The 13,992-nt window shown below is 37.3% G+C and overlaps 1 long non-coding RNA gene across 1 annotated transcript in view; it reads right to left on the bottom strand.

Annotated features, from left to right (window-relative positions):
- Positions 1-13,992, bottom strand: part of LOC144824510 (uncharacterized) — a 213,393-nt gene that overhangs the window by 37,849 nt on the left and 161,552 nt on the right. The window contains exon 2 of the long non-coding RNA XR_013608990.1: positions 11,843-12,246. This is a non-coding gene — a long non-coding RNA (uncharacterized LOC144824510). The remainder of the gene's footprint in view (positions 1-11,842; positions 12,247-13,992) is intronic.

The following is a 13,992-nucleotide window of genomic DNA, read 5'->3' as shown; positions in this document are numbered from 1 at the left end:
GCACGAGCACATGCTTTTTCAATTGTGGAGTTTCTGTACCCTCGTTCTTTAAAACGTTGGCACATTACTTCCTTCTCCATTTGATAAGCTTTTTCCGTGCTGCAATTTCTCCTTGACCGGAGAAGCTCCCCATAGGGGATGCTATATACTAGGTTCCTAGGGTGTGCACTGTTTGCTTTAAGGATACTATTACCAGATGTTTTTTACGTAATAGTTCTGTAGTCCATGTACTATCCATTACTGAGACTTTAACGTCAAGAAACTCAATTACTGTCATGCTCATTTGTTCAGAAAATATTAAGTTGCATGAGTTGTTGTCCAGTCTCTTAACAAACTCTTTTGCTGTTCCAATACTGCCTTCCCAAATCATAAAGCCATCGTCGATGTACCTCAGCCACAGGATCACTTGGTTGTCGAACTCACATAGTTGCGTGGACACCTGCTCCTCCCACCAGCCCATGAATAGATTGGCGTAACTGGGGGCAAAGCAGGTGCCCATCGCTGTGCCCTGTGACTGCCGGTACACCGACTCGTCAAAAATAAAACATTTCAAAGGAAATATGACCATATGTTTGATAAAACTGGTAATGCCAATACTACAAGCAACCCTAAACCAACTGTGGCGGAAGTCAGTGAGAGTGACGTGTCAGATGGTAACTTATCAGATACCACGGGAGCAACACCGAACCTAGTGAACAGTCTTGAACCACAGAAAAAGAAGAATAATTTTTTGTTACAGTTTCAAGCAATGAATCAGGGAAGGACCGAGGCATATCAGGTTCAGGGGTACCAAAGAGGGCGGCGAAAAGGTACACGAGGAAAAACAAGAGGAACAAACAAGCCAAAATCCGGAGACAGAAACGGAGACGTAACGCCTGTGGGAGTAATGACAAGGGGCATGAACAGCAAGATATGACGGTAATAAATCTCTCTAAACGTACATTAACTAGTTGTGAGAAGGACGTTCTGTCTTTGGGTCTGTCTTTTTGCCCCTCTGCAAATCTAAACTATGCTCAAACAAGGATTGACCTCTTTCAGTTCTCTAGGAAACTCAAACTAAAAAAATGGTTTGAAGTCCACCCTGGTACGCATACCACCGTATATGGGACAGATCAACCAGACAATTTGGACTTGAATGATTGTGAATTATTGGAAATTGCAACATCTGGTAATGTAAATATAAGTGATGTGTTGGAAGATGTGGATACATGTATTAATCCAAAAAGTAAATTCAAACCTAAATCAAGGTTTTTACCTAACATCTTATGCGAGGCAGTAGAAGTGTTTGAAAAGGGTGTCTTGCAGGATGTAAAAAAACTAAGGAAGAGAAAAATACCATGTAGAGAAAAGAATCTGTCCTTGGAACAAACACAGGCAGTTGAAGATCTTAAAAACTACAATCTGATAGTTATACGCCACTCTGATAAAGGGGGGAATGTGGTGGTATGAGATAAAGAAAACTATCTGAAGGAAGGACTAAGACAGCTTAGCGATACCACCTGCTATAGCCCCTACACATATGCTGAGATTAAAACATCTAATCTAGAGTATGGCCAGCTACTAATTGATTGGAGAGAACAGGGGTTATTGGAATGGGAGAAATATAACTTCCTAAAATGTACAGATCCACGTATTCCCATTATGTATCTCCTGCCAAAACTACACAAAAATGCAGTAGACCCACCTGGCAGACCCATAGTTTCGGCTATGGGATCACTACTAGAAAACACCTCACGGTTTATCGATTACTTTTTAAGACCATTTGTAATCGCACTGCCAGCCTACCTGAAAGATACAACCCACTTTGTCACCATCATCGATGGCATCCAATGGAAGCTAACTTACATTCTTGTTACACTAGATGTAAGCAGTTTGTACACGAGTATCAAACACGAACTGGGAATAAAGGCGGTACTGCATTATCTGAAAAAAATTAATCTCATTTCATCAACACTCACAAATGCTGTTACATATGATCGCATTCTGTCTCAAAAACAATTTTTTTATTTTTGACGAGTCGGTGTACCGGCAGTCACAGGGCACCGCGATGGGCACCTGCTTTGCCCCCTGTTATGCCAATCTATTCGTGGGCTGGTGGGAGGAGCAGGTGTCCACGCAACTATGTGAGTTTGACAACCAAGTGATCCTGTGGCTGAGGTACATCGACGATGTCTTTATGATTTGGGAAGGCAGTATTGGAACAGCAAAAGAGTTTGTTAAGAGACTGAATGACAACTCATGCAACTTAATATTTTCAGAACAAATGAGCATGACAGAAATTGAGTTTCTTGACGTTAAAGTCTCAGTAATGGATAGTACATTGACTACAGAACTATTCCGTAAAAAAACATCTGGTAATAGTATCCTTAAAACAAACAGTGCACACCCTAGGAACCTAGTATATAGCATCCCCTATGGGGAGCTACTCCGGGCAAAGAGAAATTGCAGCACGGAAAAAGCTTATCAAATGGAGAAGGAAGTAATGTGCCAACGTTTTAAAGAACGAGGGTACAGAAACTCCACAATTGAAAAAGCATGTGCTCGTGCCAATGTAGCTGTCAGGAACGACCTACTGCATCCCAATAAGACTGATGAGACAGAAGATACAGTTAGATTTATAACTACCTACTCCGGACAAGCTAATGAGATGAAGAGAATCTTTAAGAAACACTGGCATGTTTTAGCAACAGATGAGCATCTTAAAAAACATATCAGTAGTAACCCACAGATCACGTTCAGAAAAAGTAGATCGCTTAGACGATCTGAGTAAAAATCATGTAACTACTAAACCAGCTAGAAAAGAAAGGGCAGGTTTTAAATGTTGCAGAGATTGTAAAGCTTGCAAAAGAAGTGTAGATTGTGAATTTTTAAACATCCCCGATTCTGACAGGAGATTTGGAATACGCAAAATGCTAAACTGTAACACCATGTTCTGTGTGTATGTATTAATATGCCCATGTTATACATTTTATGTGGGCAGCACCATACACTGTGCAAGGAAAAGAGTGATGGAACATGTGTGTGCTATAAGAAACAATAATCCACAATACCCAGTAGCACAACATTTCTTTGAATCACACTTTCAAAATGAGGATCTCCTAAGGATGGTAGTGATTGTTAAGGTTGAGATGGGAGTTAGGGGAGGCAATCGAAAGCTGACCTTACGCAAATTGGAATCGAGATATATTATTGATTTTGACTGTATGTCTCCAAATGGTTTGAACTCTAGCGAAGAATTAGCTGTGCATTTGATAGAATGAACTGTAAATATATGTATGTATTGATTTCTGCAGACCTAGCTTTTAATTTATGTTTTTAACTATTTTAGGTTGGGTTGAGCACATCATCATACGTGGCAACTATGAACTAAGGATTGACTTACAGCGAAATGGAATCAATGATACCATAACATTTGCCCACTTGGGCAGCACTAAGGGTTATATGAAAGCCCACTGGGGCGGAATTGGTTAACATAGGAAGTGTTAAGTCAGTTTTTTGATTTTTTTCACAAAAAACTTTATTGAACTGTTTGCGGCGGCAATACATTGGGAGAATAGGAATGAAACTCTTTAAACCCACTTGGGCGCTAACAAATCGCTCAATGTCTATGAAATGAATGAAATTTATTTATTTCTATCATGGAATGTATTTTACAAAATAATGATGGCTTTGGTTGAGAAAATTCGGACTAACGAATAGTAACAACACCTCCTTCCTAAATTTAAAATCATTGGTTTAAAATGTGGAAAACATACAAATGTGAAGTAATATTTTGTTATTGTTGGTTTAAAGTATCCTCTGCCTGTATATTATGACTTAAGTTGCAAACTACAAAATGGTCGCCACATTGGGTATGTGTTCCTTTCACTGGTGATTGTCACTTCATATATAAACAAGCAAGTAACTGTTTGACGATGAGACGTGAACAAGCCTCATGGCGAAACTCGTTGTTTCCTGCTATTAAATTCACTTATGCAAAAGCACTTTGAGGTGTCCGGATAAGTTTTGTGGACAATGAACACTGTTGTAAGAATATATATATATATATATATATATATATATATATATATATATATATATATATATATATATATATATATATATATATATATATATATATATATATATATATATATATATATATATATATATATATATATATATATATATATATATATATATATATATATATATATATATATATATATATATATATATATATATACAGAATCTGTGCTGCCAGAAGGTGGGCATTTTGGCAGAACTGTTCCTGAGGAATCAGACCTTGACATCCGGTGAAGATAGCATTAGCACTGTCTACATTGTCTCTGGGAAAATAATATTCTCTAAAATCTCAGAATGCAAGAGAAGTAGCTTGCCGCTGTGCCTCAAACCTGTCATACTACCCACACACATAGTTAGGTCAAACTATCTTCTTGTAAGGGGGGCTTAAATCTTAATCACAGTGGCCCTATACCGATGGAATTGTGCCTGTAAACTTTATTAATACTTCCCATGTTATTCATTAAATGAATAACGTTTAAAGAGTACTGGCTCATACATTTATTTGAATAGGCCGCTGGTTGAACATTGAGTGCTGAGATTCATTGTCCAACATTTTACTTCCCTGAGAAGCATGCAGCTGTTCTAGCAATGACAGTCAATTAAGGAAGGGGTTTCACATGGCCTGCTTTGCACTGCCATATTGAGATATAGCACACAACATTAGAAGCACACAATCCCAGCTGCCATGTCTGTGTCCCAGTAGGCCCATCAATGAGCTCTGATACGTACAGCTAATATGTAATGTAAATTAATGATCTTTTTAATCTTACAGATGCAGACTGGCTCTTTGAATAAATCTATGTCTTGCTCGTTGGAAGGATGAGCTCTACCTTGTTAAAAGAAAAGAATTGATCTTAAGCCTAAATATGAGATAAATAGCTTTATATTAATAATACATTCTTTAAAATGTGTGTAAAATATTTAAATAAAAGAAGAAACATGGTACACATTTGAATGTTTATATTTTTTATTTAAAAAATATTTTTGACAGCTTGAAATTAACTTAATTGTTTTTATATATTTTAAAAAATACTCATCAACTTACCCAGCTATTTCAGTGCTGTGATGGTGTAGATCACCCATCTGAGGGACCACGTCAGCTTAACAATGTTGCCTTTATTGGACTGACCTCTCTAAATTACTAACTTCACTTAGATGTCAGGTGGCCCTCTCCCATTTATGCTGTTGCTTTTCCAAGGAGTAGCACTGCCCTACTCTTCCGCCTGAACCTAACGCGTTTGGAAGATAATGTAAGCATAACCAACATGAAGCTTCTACTTTTATCGCACCAAAATTTGCATGACACAACCCTTCCCTTCTTCTCCCGGCCATCCTAACCCCATCCTATATCCTAACAATCAACACAAACACCCACAAAAAACTATGAACAAGTTAAACTAATACAAACTAACACTTCGCGAAAGTAGACAAACTAACAATTTAAACAACATTTAAACAACTAGGAACAATAGCAAACAGTACAAACACAATTACAAGCACAATACACAAACACATGATAACACATCAAAATCAACAGCCAAAGCCAACAAACCTCCACTCGCATGTAATACTAAATGCACCAAAGAAAATGGTGACCCATCCATTTGTGTGTTTTTTGGTGGCGTAATGGTGTTTTGAAATGTACTGTTTTATTTGTCCAAGCTGTTGTACGCAAAACACTGATGCGTTAATTTGTGACACAAATATATTGCTTCTCAACACAAATAGCCTATAAAATAAAGCATTAAAATTGTTAACATTTCAAAATATGTTACGGGTCCTAAATGATTTTAAACTTACATTTACTTTAAAGATGTGTAATAAAACATTTAATAATTACATTTTATAAAAAACTATTTAAATTACATGAAAACAAATATGTAAAAAAAATAAAGTCTAAAAATACATTATCTGCAAAAATAAATAATTGTATATTATTTTAAATATTTAATTAAAAACTAAATAATGAATATATGAATATTTTTAAATGATGACTTTAATTTGAAAAGATCCATTATATTTTCTATTACAAAAATATTCACTGTTATTCAAGAGTGTGGCTTGCCTCATCAAAGACTTCTTAAAATATTCCAATTTATTTCAAATACCATCGAGCAAGAATGTAAACATTTTTATTTTTGAAAATGTATGAGGCTGAAATGCAGATCATCATTTAAATTAGGTAAAACATTAACATGCATAATAAAATATTTTATTATTTTTAACTGAATTCGCATTAGTGGACATTGTTTAATTGAATAACTATAGCATCATGTCTCATACATTTTAAATATTTCTTTCTTGCTTTTTAAAGAGTAGATAACATAATAGTTATTAGCCTACATACATGCAACTCTGTTGTGGAGAAATAGTAACAACACCATCTTGTGTCTATCTCGAGGAGTATATCAATACAAGACCATTCCTAGGGTCCCCAAGCAAAACTTAGTTCTTTGAACTGTTGGCTTCCTTCAACTCAGAAAATTAATTTTGGTTGACCATGATGATCTGCTTCACATCTTTTCCTGTAACATTGATCAATGAAGTAAGCTTGCTATATGACGCAATGTCATTAATTACCCACCAGGCAAAGCATGTTGAAGCATAGGTAATGTTAGTCTGTTTTTATCCCTACACCCAGGAGGGTATAAACATGTGAGTTTCGATGGAAATGGATGAGTGTTCCCTTTCCAGCAGTGGCTCTCAAAAAATATTTTTTTCTTTTGAGATTACCTATAAGAATACAGTCAAATATGTGGAATTCACAATGGTATTGGCCACAACATTTTTGTTTGCTTTAGTGTGTAGGATTTTTTAAATATAATTATTGTTTTGGTAATTGATTGGTGATTGCAGATATGTTAACAGTCCTTTGTATACTAAACGAGGGACATTTGTTTTCTGTCTGCCTAATTTTTGTACTCTATCTTCTTACTTGCACAGATAGGCATTCAAATATAATGTTATCAATTATCATATATCAATATTATCAGCATTCATAGTACTCATTTATATGAGGACATTAGAATTGTATCAAACCGAGAGGTTATGAGAAAATACAATTTTAAACATTAATTGAAATTCCATCTTATTGGCTGACTGTTGCCCTGACCTTAATTCGCATAATTGTGGTGAAGGGGTGAGCTTTGAGGCTGGATCAGATACGTAGTCTGCATTTTAGGATTTAGATAATGGATCAGAATCTGAAACAGATTTCTCATTTTTGGGAGTTACCTCCGAAGACAACTCATTTTCAAGTAATTAGAAAAGTAGGGCAATGGCATTTGTGATGTCCATTAACAATTACAATCTGTGTAGCTCTGAGGCAGTGGCAGTGTATTCCAATCTGAAGTCTCTGCAGGTACCATGCAGAGCACATTTTCAATGCTCACTTCTCAGACTCATTAGATATTTACACCAGCAATTTGTCCTGGAGTTGTTCAACAAAATAATAATACTGCATTTGTTTTTAACAATCACTAGTTCCATCTATTTGTGCATGACGTGTTCTGTGAAGAATTGTTTTATGCATCATTTTAGCATTCAATTCATTTTGAGAGGGAGGATGGAGCCACTCTGTTGCCTCATTGTAAGACAGGCCAATGCAGTACAAGGTCACATGGGGTGACACATGTTTGACACTATGCAGATCATGGAAATAGTGCTCATAAAGCTTTAAGCAACACCTCACTTGTCCACGTTCATTAACAGAGGTATTTTTTTCAGTGTACATCATATGCTGCATTCTAATTGAAAATCTTCATCAAGCAATGTAATCATTCAGAATCGTGTGGTGGAGTTTAAAAATTGACCATTCATTGATCATTTATCTGCAAAACTATGAAATATGTATAGAACTCTAAGAAATACAGTTTTCAATAAAATACAGTCCTGTAGAAAAGGTGGCTGCTGAACATGGTGGACATTCTAGGCAAATGTATCTTTACTGCAGCAAGCTGGACATGTTGTTGAACAGCATCCCTGGTAATGTATTCAATCTCAATGTATTTGCTGTGAAGAGCTCAATTATAATTCCTGCAGATTGCTCTTGCACAATATTAATTCTTAATATTCATAACTGACACCAATACATTTTCTGAACATGCATCCAGATACTAAGCAACCTGCACAATTTTGAAAATGTGCTTTGTGTTTCATTTTGATTTTTTTTTTTAAATAATTCCTTCGGCATATAGTGCATAGGAAGCTCAAAAAAGGACAGAGCACTCCATTCAATTGAACGATTTAAGACATATATTTAAATCAGAGATATTCCCATAATACTTTTTTTTAACTATATGTTCTTTTCTATACTTTTTTTATAACTAAGTAATCAAACTATTGTGTAAAAATATGATTGTACATATTTTTTTAAATAGCAAAATAATATAGTGGTATTTACTTGCAAGAAAAGAAAATATATTTTAAAAAAACAACAGACATGAGAGCTTTTTCATGTGAGAAATAAATTGGCAAATTCAAGAGATTATGAAACATAACAGGCCTGTTTTTGAGGAAGAGATGGCCTGATTACAAACATATGATTATGGTGAAAGCTGAAGAAAATTAACTTACGAATGTCTGGTTTTGGACATGTAGTGAGATTAAGAATGATATATTGACCAGTGGCTCCATTTGGCATAATTGACTCAATTTTCTATGCTGACTCCATCTTGTGTAACAGACTCCATTTTCTGTGATAGTACGTAGCTGCAAAGTGGGGAGGGGATGTTTTCGCTCTTCCCTTGTTTTCGCTCCTCACCGATCAGAGTGAACTGGAACATGTTGTGTGGGATGCGTGCTTAGTACTTTTTGAGGCAGAGATTGTTGTTGCCAGCAGAATTAGTGGAATGTACAGCTCTGTCTCAGAGTCCAATGCAGGGGCCTGGCCAGTTTCTGTCTTGACACAGACCTGTATGGCCAGCTCGGTTTTTGATAACAGAAGAAAGGGGGCGAGGTTTCTAGATCCTTCTCCTCACATTGAGTAAAGGGTATTAAAGGCGGGGAGTTTTCGCTGCCAGCTAGGAGCTCATTTGTGGAGTAGACATACTGCCACAAAAAGAATATGGATTTGAGTCCCGATCAACCTCCTTCCTGGGCTGTCAAAGAGCTCCTCCAGCTTGACTTGTCAAGGATCTGCATGATCGTTCGGTGAGGTGTTACTTACTTTGTGTATATAAGTTCCTTTGCTCCTTGCTACATGTATATATGTTGCATGTTATTCTGTTTTTTGCCTAAGTTACTTGATATTTGGGAGTCTGCATTAACCAATATATTTTGCCTTTCTAAAATATTGAATTAATAAACATGTGTGTGTTATTTTAAATGCACCTGAATTTGTTTTCTTGCCTCTCCTTAAGAGAGTGCTGGGTCTTGTTCTAATGCCTCATCTTTTGGGAGTGCTGTTTTACGTGTGTTATTTAAAGGTGCAGCAGTGCATTTCCTTCTGTCGGGAATGCAGGGTTTAGGTGTGTCTTATTGTATCAAATCTAAAGCACAACAGGACATTGTAGCATACAATATTAAAATTGTTATCCTCATCATTTGGTGCTTCCTGAGAAAGCAGAATTATATACTACGGTCGTTAAACCAGTGCTTGGTTATGAACACGCCAGTCCATGTATAGACCTTAACAAGCCTTTTTTCTATATGACCTAGTTTCAATGTAATTTCTATTGTTTTCCGAAGTGAATATTAAAAAGTGTGTCTGCAAAGGTGTATGTGTTTCTGAAGCCTAGAAGCCAATTTACCTGGTGGTGTACATTTCCACATTTCTTGTATTGTGTAGTAAATGTAGCCTCATCATGGGGTTCGGCAGCAAGAAGCATGAATTTCAGAAATTAGTGAACTCTGCATTTGTTTATCTATCTGTATCCCTACTCCAAGGTGTTTTCCGCTCTGTCTTTAGAGAAGATCCTGCCTTCCACTAATTCTTTAAGTTTTGTTGAAGTAACAGTTTCTGTCATGTGTTCACTTTTCTATTGACTTGTTTTGAGAACCCATCACATTATGCAGATAAAGGGAGGCATGTGAGATCCTGATGAGTAACATATTATCGAAATATATTTTGATCAATTATAATAAAAATACCATAAATATAGAGCGAGAAAGATGAAGAGATACACACCATGGATGAGTGAGATTGATGGAGGATATTTTGAGTTGCAGCTTGGAATGCTGACGGGTCAGTAGGTTCACATTTGACAGACTGTGACTGTTTTTGCAACTAGCTTTATTAATCTTAGTCCTGACCACCCTTTAGCTTATTATCTTAAACCAAAGTATTCAGCACAGGTTGAATTTCAAATGATAGGAACAAGCCATCATCCTTGCTGAGCAGACATTTGTATTTTTATACAAATTGTTATGATTCATTAACTATGTAAATAGTGGCTAATATTTTATACTAGACAACTAGACAGACAAAACGTTTAAATGCATTTAATATTGTCACTTGCATAAACATATTCAGGTGAAATGTAGTAAATGGGTTAAATTATAAAATATAAAATAAATATAATTTTAACATTCATGAGCTATCCATAACCCAATTGACAGTGATCAGGAAAAGAGACAAAAAGATGAAGTCTTCTCGAGCACCCTTATCACACAGTGAGGGCTTCTCCACAATGGCGGAGGAAGCATTGCCCCACTGCCTGGTGCAGAGCAAGCTTGTGCATGGAGGGGCGGGGCATGGGAGGGTGGAGGAGGAGTGCTTGTGCACTTCCTAAGTGCTCATCTGTGTTTGGCTCTGCAGCATGGGTATTGGCTGGGAGTCTGTCCCAGGAGCTGCTGGGATCCAGGAAGAGGCCAGCAGGAGCGACGCAGTGCGGGAGACTGCCCGCGGTGTCAGGTAAGTTTTAAAAATTATTATTATTAACCCGTCCCACCCAGCGCTCCCCCACCACCCCACCACCCTTTGTTTGTGACAATTCATCACCACCATCTACCGAACGGCTTTTCTCATTAAGACTAATTAGCAGCCCTCTACAGCTACAGGACCTAATCAAGATCATAAGGGCTGCACTGTCTCCTCTTCTCCCAGTTTGGGGTCTATGTTTCCATCCTCCAGTCTCTCAAATACGTGCAAAAAACTTCCACTGTCTGGCTTCTATCTTATGCACATGAACGGGCCAAAGGTTTTCAAAACGGAACCCATAGGCCTTTTACTCATGTACCTTCAATGTATTTATTGTGCAGATCACAAAAATACACCCAAGCACACATGCATAGGATGTAAGCACTAGGACCCAGGTTAGCACAGAGCACCATAATATTTTACGAGTGAGCAAGTAGGCTCTTCCTTCCATAACATAGGTCAAATTATCTGGTCAAAATTAATGATACAGAAAAATACAGTATACTGCCAAAGTCACTCCACAAACTAATACCTGACAAGGATGGTGGCCCACTGTCCTAAATGAGAACACATTGTGTATGCCCCGCCTGATCTAGAACAGGCACTGAACTTCACACATGTCAAGAAACAGGCCTAGTCCTTCACACATACAATAAATTAGCATGACTGTGGGGCATACATTAAAAATCAAGATTCTGGATACTTGCAGTTGGACACTCAGGGCGGGGGACACAAATTTAAACCATTCTTTGGACATTATCATCACAACATAGAGAAATAATAATCCTAGCATACCAATCCTAACAAAATATACAATAAAATAGTGTAAATAAAAATGTAAATAATACGTTTAGTTAACAATGAAATCATGAAAAAGACATATACAATATGCAAAGTTTGATAATTGACATGACTTACCCTGCTATATTTGATGTCCTCAAGGTTGGCAGTAGGTGTCCTCAATGCGGTCAAACTATCTCAGGTTCTATGACTGCTACTACCTGCTCCTTCAAGTTCATAGATGTCTGAACCCCAGCAAGTAGCCATTACAGCCCCCAGGGTCTTTGCCAGCTTCTTCTTTGTCCTGTGAGTGTAATCAGGCCATCTTTTCTTATATTCCTTCACAGTTCTATGTGTGGTGCCACTGCATTCATTTTGTCAACAGTTGCTCTCCGCAAAGCAACTTGCAGAGCTAGTGGAAGTTTTGAAGTGCTACCTCAGAAATCATAAATTCATTATTTTCCTTGATAAAGTTACGCTTTCTTTTCCACAACTGGTTGCTGGGTAATTTCCTAGCTGGTAGCCCCTTCCTGGCATGCCATCTGGTAGTAGGGAAAATTGGAAGAGAAAACATTCACATGTATGAAGGGTTCTAGGGAATATTTAGAGACCTAGCATGGATATACTCCCCAATCACAAACTCAATACACAAATAAAATATCCACGGGTCTTTACAAGCAAATGTAAACACATTTAGGCCTTAAAACTATAACCAATACCCTATACAGCCCTTGCAGATAATAGAAGGAAATATCCTATATTAGGACGGATTCCCATCACTCACCAATGGTGACATGCTTCATCATCTGGGTCTCTTCCTAGAGTCACACTAGTGGCACTAAGGGCTGAGACCCTTTCAAAAGGAATGGGGAGCTCGCGGATGTTTTTTTAATATATATATTGCTATACTGTTTATAGCGATACTACACGCTATTTATAGACCTACAGATGTGAGTAATAGATTCATGTGGGAATACTAAGTGCAGTGCAAAATGTGAGTTAAAATTGACCAATGAGAGAAAAAAAACTAGTGCAAACGACAGTTTGCAACTAATGACTGTCTGGGTGTGAAGGGTCAACATGTTTCAGCAAGATTGGACATATTATCCTATGCCTTCTTCAGGACCACAAGATTGTTGCTACTGCAAGAAAGTGAAGTATGTATAAAACAAAATATAGTGTATAAAAGGTTGGAACAAATACAACCTCTTCAACGGTATTCAGGAGTGCAAAAATAATTCCTCTGTAAATGACAGACTGTTGATAGTTTCTGCAAGAGAGTAAAATACAATGATCTGAAATGTAAGGATTGGTACGACCTCTTTAAAGGACTCAAGGATCCACAACAAAAATTATATTAAATGTCATGGCCAGTCAAATCAATTAATTGTGCCATTACTTCATTGAGCATAATGTGTGCTTACCCATATAAGGATAAGACCTCACCGCCGCGGCTCAGGAAAAAGGAGGCACCGCTCTGTGAGAAGACGGAAGAGAACAACAATTGTACGTGATACCTACTTTCTTCTCAATCTCTATTAAGTTTTAGCATAGTGAGAACAATGTATGCACAGGCTAACAACGGAACAAAGGTCTAACTGGCTAATGGAATATTTAGAAGGAAAGCATATTTTGAAATTGGAGAGTATAAACAAATGAAACATCTGGTTAAAAACAGCATCTGTATTAGACCAATAATGTCCATGCTTATCCCTTAATCTAAACCAGGAATACGGCAGATCTATATCTCAGCATGAGCGATGTTCTAGCTTGAGTGGACAAATAAATTCATATCGCTCTCATTCTAAGCTGGTGGTATCATGTATAGCTTTTACCAATATATTACTCAAAGTCAACCAGCGTCTATCATAACGTTTTCATACTAATTTGCATGCCACTCGCTGGTGGCTTGTGCGCAAAAGGTACATAGAGTTTGATTGTCTACTGCCTCATTTACGCTGGTGGTATCATGTATAGCGTTTGCCAATATATTACTCAAAGTCAGCCAGCGCAAAAGGTACATAGATTTTGATTGTCTACTGCCTCGTTTACGCTGGTGGTATCATGTTTAGCATTTGCCGTTTTATTACTCAAAGTCAGCCATGAACGCCTTCATACTAAATTGCGTGCCACTCGCTGGTAGTTTGTGCGTGAACAGTTTAATCCTACTCGTTCTACGCGAAGAGTGTGCCAGCCGCCCGAGACTTGTATTTAAATGGTGCGTCTCGCACTAGTTCGCCGCTAATGAAAACATACTCAGCGGTTACTCCCATATACTCGCAATCAGT

The sequence above is a fragment of the Lissotriton helveticus genome, chromosome 3_1 (genome assembly GCF_964261635.1).
Source record: "Lissotriton helveticus chromosome 3_1, aLisHel1.1, whole genome shotgun sequence".
Classification (NCBI taxonomy): Eukaryota; Metazoa; Chordata; class Amphibia; order Caudata; family Salamandridae; genus Lissotriton; species Lissotriton helveticus.
Note: the sequence above shows the minus strand (reverse complement) of the source record. Positions and strands in the feature narration are given on the sequence as shown.